The sequence below is a fragment of the Halictus rubicundus genome, unplaced genomic scaffold (assembly GCF_050948215.1).
Source record: "Halictus rubicundus isolate RS-2024b unplaced genomic scaffold, iyHalRubi1_principal scaffold0271, whole genome shotgun sequence".
Lineage (NCBI taxonomy): Eukaryota > Metazoa > Arthropoda > Insecta > Hymenoptera > Halictidae > Halictus > Halictus rubicundus.
Genome location: NW_027488812.1, coordinates 303,810 through 310,226, shown reverse-complemented (window position 1 = coordinate 310,226; position 6,417 = coordinate 303,810).

The following is a 6,417-nucleotide window of genomic DNA, read 5'->3' as shown; positions in this document are numbered from 1 at the left end:
ACTTTCATATGGAGAAATGCTAACAAATCGTTCGAATGCATGACGAACATGTAATTAATATACCGTCGATGTTTATTGGCAAATACAATTAGCTAGAACGAAATGTGCGCTCACGTCGTTGCTCGTTATACTGATATTCCAGATAAGCCGTAGGCTATGGATTGACGATTCGCATTAATTTAACGGGATTAAATTCCTGTTGCAGTAAAAATCTTCCAAAAGGAGTTCGCGTTGGAACAAAATGGCGCGTGTTCTATTTAAAATCGATGGATAAAAAATGTAATAACGACTGCCTGAGAACCTCGCTGGTTCTAAATTTTAATAAATTTTATCTTATTATTTGCCTACTAGGAATATCGCCATTTTCGTTATCCCGAGGTAACAACTTTCTCTTCCACAACCAGCTATGTAACCACACTGTCAAGCAATCGCAGTTAAATTATATCCCCGCGAACCCTCGGGAAATGGAAAACTTTCGACATCGAAGACGCGAGAAGTTCGCACAGGACACGTGCTCCGGACACGAGAGATCCTAAGAGCGTGATTGCGGCTCGTTCAGCTGGAAAAGATCCTAACCACCTTCTTATGCTCCCTAACACGGCTATCTAAAGTCACGCATAAACGCCTCCAAGATCAAGGCGGATTTATTCGTCCGTTTGTCAACCGCTTACCCGACTTTTCCTTTGACGCGTGTTGCATAATGTCCCGTGAAAATTGAGTTGTTGCGACGAGTGCCATTTCGCTTTGTTCTATGCAGTTTTTCCGTTCTTAACGCAACGACCTCGTTCTCGAACCCTTCAACGAAATAGCTGATGCCCTTTGTCCCGGAAATGTACCTTCGATTTCCTCTGTGCGCGGAGACCGTCGCCAGTATAATGGCTCAAAGATAAATTGTAACAGATTCGCCAATTGGGTCTTACCAACTCGTAATTGAAATAGTGGAATGACATTTCTCCCTTTCCTTGTGTTTTATTCGAATTACTCTTTCTCTTTCTCTCTTTCTCCCTCTCTCCTTCGTTAAGGGAATTCAAGTACCTCTGCTTGCTCGCCAAACTACATTGCATTTAAGAGCCAAGACTCCGCAGATTCGCGATAAGGTACAGTGACCACATAACCGACAAAAATAGGCGAAAAATGGTTTTACGTGCCTCAACTTTTCGTCCTTATATGAGAATATTTTTCGCTGGGAAAGCGCTTCTTTGAAAGAGGAAGATTCAGTCTAGCGCGCGCTGATCATGAGCTGACGAGATTATGCAGATATTTGGTAATATTAATATAAGCATTAGAAGTAGGTCAAAAAGTCGAGAGTAGCGCGCGCTAGAAAATATCACCAGCTGCAAATTGAGCTGTATTTTGTCCTGATTCTCTGCGAAATAAAGCGAAAAACTTGAAGCACGTTTCCGCCGTCAGAATTCATGATATCGATAATACAGAGCAAAAAATGTGACCAGTTTAGTCACAGACTTGAGATCCGTCGGATCAATACCAAGACGGATCTGAAGTCAGTGCCTGAAGGCTGTGAACAGAAATTGTACAGCAGTTACCGATTTGATGACTCTGAAAAAGTCACGTGACTACCCTCGGCTCTTAATTACAATTTAATTCGCGGTAATTCGTAACCCAGTTGTGAACTGTACTGAATCCATCAGTTTGTCGAAGCTGAAGTTAGTCTAGTCAACTTTACCAGTCTGGAATTGCAGATTGATGCGAAAGGAGCTCTGCAAATTTGTTTATAACATCCCAAAAAGAGAGATTCGTATATATTCAAGTTTTCCATAAGAGCAGTTGACCCTGCAATATTTTCTGCCATTACCATCTTAAAAAACCTCAAAAAGCGTTCCAGTTTGGTTCGACCAGTGACCCGCAAAATGGTGGTTCTCAAGATTAATCTTGATCGCGCATCGCGGTCAAATTAACGACAAGGATCGATCAGTTTCGGGCTTCGTTGCAAGGATGCGCGACAGGTATTGTGCTTGATGCATCGGCTACCTCGTACTGGGGGTCGTTAATGGATTTTAATTAATGCGTCTTCCTCAGCCAGGTGCTGGTCCCCATTAGCACGTTTAATTACAAAATGTTCTCCGGACGCTGCTCAAGCGTCATCAGCGCAATTAACAGAACGGTCGAACGGAAGGAAAAAGCCCGACTGCGACAAATAATTCAGCCCTCCTGATGCGCCCGAGCACTATAAATATTCGCCGAACTACGCGCTTCGGGAAGAAGACGCGGGAAATACGGCAATTTCCGTCGACGTATTTTCAGCGAACAAAGACCACCTAACCTAACCTAAAGTCCACCTAACTGCACCGGACCAATACACCGATTCGTTCCCATCAAAAAGAGGAGAAACGAAGAAGAAAATTATCGAATTATTATTATCAGTGCTGTTGCAGATACGTAGGTGCACGCATTCACAATTTGAACCACGCGTGAAGGGCTCGAAAGTCGTTCAGTGTAAATCCAATTTTCTTATTTTAATTGTTATAATTCTGGGATTGTTAATATTACATATATTCTTCGGAACGTTTATGCACACATCTTTTGACATCGTCGATTTAGAAAAATTAAAGGAACTGTTGCTCAGTGATTTTTATGCAAAATAAAAATTTTCAAGCCTTAGAAGCTACATTGACATTTATTTCTTTTCTCAGTGTTCGAGCAATCAGCTGTTCGGTGCCGCTGTGCGTCCGCACGCACACACAGCAAATTAGCGACTGTCGAACTTTGCTTGTACTGAGGACTCGGCCGTCGTCGCGGTTCGTCTCGCGATCTAAATATCGATTTGCCAATAATAACTTCAACAGTGTTCGTTCGTTGGTCGGGTCACCCTAACCCCTTCGTGGAATCGAACGATCGCAGTAAAGCGACCGACAACAATCGAAAAGAATTCCGACGCGAGTTGGTTGCGACAAACGGGAAGACATAGCGGTCGGAGCCGTAGCTGGTAGGCCGACTTGTGCCTCGGAAAGTTCGCAATCATGTTCGTTTAAGATGGCTTTCGTTACAAATCGCCGACTCGAATGCCCGGCGGCAACGCGCTCCGAAGAAATACGAAACTCCGAAGAAATAGAGGAACTACCGACGACAGTTTACCGTGTACGTAGCTAACCGGAACGGTGCTCACCCCATTATAACTGAAAATAACAGCGGTGTTGAGCCCTTTTCCTCACTCTACCGAGTTACCCCCTCCTCGCCGGGTCGTCGACACCCCTCAATGCCACCCTTCGGCTGACATTGAGGGCCAGAGTACCTTCTTTGGGTTCAGCTTCACCCATGATGTGCAAAATTAAAAAATGTGACAACAAATTTTCTCCGCGGTTGACATAAATTTCTCAAAAAAATTGTTTACATCAGCTAAGAAACTAATTTAAAGTCTCGAAAAAATTGAAGCCCAATGAGTGTTACCGTCTTTTCGAAAGTGTCCGATTACTGCCGTTTCCTGCCCAATTCGAACAACCTAGTGTCCGTAAATATAAAATAACACAGTTTTCGTAAGCTAATGATTTTACCATTGGTTATCACTCATTCCCAAATTTTGGGATCACTGTACCAAAGCCCTTGGGAAACAGAAATTCTCGAATCAAGACACTTCCATTTTTCCACATCTGCCATAAGCTAATGATTTTTCTTTTCACTGTTATTCGTCCCGAAACTTTGAGCTCACTATACCGATCCTTAGGCAGACCTGGAAAAATTTTAGTTAAAAGAAGAAATAGCTATTCGAAATAATTTATTTCCCACCTTTATTTCCATATTGCTGTTTGCAAATAAAAATAGTATTGATTCATTTGATACATTAGCAATTTCAAGTATTATATTATTTCAATATTTATATTTCTTTATTTCAAATATGTCAAAAGAGGGTCGGTATAAAGTATACTCAAACGCGACAATCTGGGCACCAGATATAATTTTGAAAAATAACTTCACAATTATCTCAAACAATTATAAAATAAACTAATTATGTTATTGAACACGTATGGGAAATGTGTATCGGAGGGGATGATGGAAGAGGATGGCATGGGATGGCGTGGGCAGTGCTCGGGTCGAGGGGGAAGCTGAGGAATGGTTGAGGAAGGTGGACGAATGGTGGGAGAATATGAGTTGGCGAGGGGATCGATGATGTTCGGGAAGGGGGCGGAGGTGTGGGTGAGTGTGTGAGAGAGAGAAAAGACAGGTATGCTGTGTATTATTATTTTTTCTGTGATAAGCTTTTGATATTTAATTGTTGTTTTTTGTTGCATAATGTAACTTATTGTAGGTTAAGTTATTGTATTTCTGGCGTTGGTTATTTTATTTTTATATTGTTACTTTTATCCTATTTTATGGAAAGTCGACAAGATATTTCTCTCTCTCTCTCTCTCTCTCTCTCTCTCTCTCTCTCTCTCTCTCTCGCTTGTGTATAAAGCTGTGTGCGGTTTTGCGTGGTAAGGTAATTGGTAAGTTAGGCTAAGGTTAGGATAAGAGCGGGGAAAGGAAGGAGATGCAATGGGAATTGTAACCCTGAGGGGAACAATAAATGATATATAACTAATTATGTTATTGGAAATAATGTTTCAAATGTTTCTGATATAATTTTGGAAAATGATTTCACAATTATCTGAAATAATTATAAAATAAACTAATATTTTATTTGAAATAATGTTTCAAATGATGTCACTTCTAAAGCAATCACCACACTCCGGGTTTTATTCGTTTATGGAAAAAATGAGTAGGTAAAGTTTAAATTATGGTTATTAGCGCGTGTTATAAGTGAACAACAAGTCCGTACAATGTAGCGAAGACGGAATAACAAATGGATCTAGGCCGCGCGGCTGCCGTAGCTTCTGATTATCAGTTGTAAAAGATGGAGACAGGCCCTCGAGGTGTTTGTCTTTTGCTGCAAACTACTTACAACTTGTCCTTGATGTAATATTTACAAACAGTCTTGTATTCTGTGCAGCAATTCTAACGATTTTTAGTTGACCATCGGCAATGTAGGTTGCACTTGAGTTGATTCGATGACAGAGCACCTGCGTTTCAGTCACTCAACGGTTAACAAAGTTGCAGCCAGTCATCAGCACTGACCTATTCACCGCGGGTGTGTGTATGCAAAGTGTTGGTTCTCTATTACTGTTGCCATCAATCTCACTAAAATAGTTCTCTTTAACTTAAGGGTATATGCAACCTTGTAGACCTCATAAAATCGAGTGAATCTAACATTTTTCTCTCGCGTACAAAGATACTGTAAACAAAAGACATTCTTTTAGAGAATATTAAGCAACATTTTAGCTTTATTCTCATATTTTTGTTTTTACGTAAAATTGCAAAATGGAGGAGTTATATAACATGTAGCTGTCTAAGGATGAATATAATTGCTTCAATTAAAAACTGTGTTCCCCGTAAAATATAATATAGCTACCAGGCCGTTGCAAAACCGCTGTAATTTATCTCGGGGAATTTTTATTTTGCAATTCCTACGCAGTGGGCATTCCATTACACTGTGCACCGAAATAGATTGAACGGTTAGACGGAAAAAAAATCCACCACCGCCAGAGGCATTCCAATGTCCTGTAATGAAAAAATCTGCGGCAAGTTTGATTGAATAATAACTATCGGAATTTCTTTCGGGGCATAGTCCGGGCTCCGATATCGGGAAAACATCCCACGATTAGGAATAATCTTTTCGGCTATCAAAAGTTTTCGAGTATTTCCGATATCATCGCGAACCGAATTACGCTTTGATAAATTATAATTAAATTACTCTTTTAGACGCTCTTTCAATTACTAAAGAGTCAGTTCGTCATACCGAACCGTAAGATTTTTCTGGATGAATTAGTTTACTACGCGAAGGGAAAAAGAAATTTCGAAAGAATTGCGGGGAAAATACTAAAAGTTCTTTTGTACGAGAGAAAACACACAGAAAATGTAAATTACTTGCATAGCAAAATTTTAAAAATTCCGTTCCGACCAATTGCAATTTTTTTATAAAAGATTCTTTTATTTCAGAAAATTCATTCTTCTAACATTTCGAAGAGAACAAAGTCGTTTCGTACAATTTCATACATAATAGAGACATCTGCGAAATGCTGGTTTTACACGAACTAAGCTCAGATCATAATCCTGTGATAATGGAACTGGGAGTACAAATAGTAAATGATCTAGGGAAAAAGGGACTCAACTATAAAAAATCAAATTGGAAATGAAAGATCAATTACTTTTAGTTTATTTATTACATCTGTAAATTGTACTTACTCCATAATCAAATTCCTCCGGATTGCTTAGAATTTCTTCAACCAATGTTACCTCTTCTAACGATTTTAGCGGGAATTTTAAATTCGGGAATTTGTTCAGAAACGACACGCTGCGTGATCCTCCTGCGTTATTGATTTGTGTTATCTCCTTCAGCGCACGCACCTCTGCTAATACTTTTGTGAG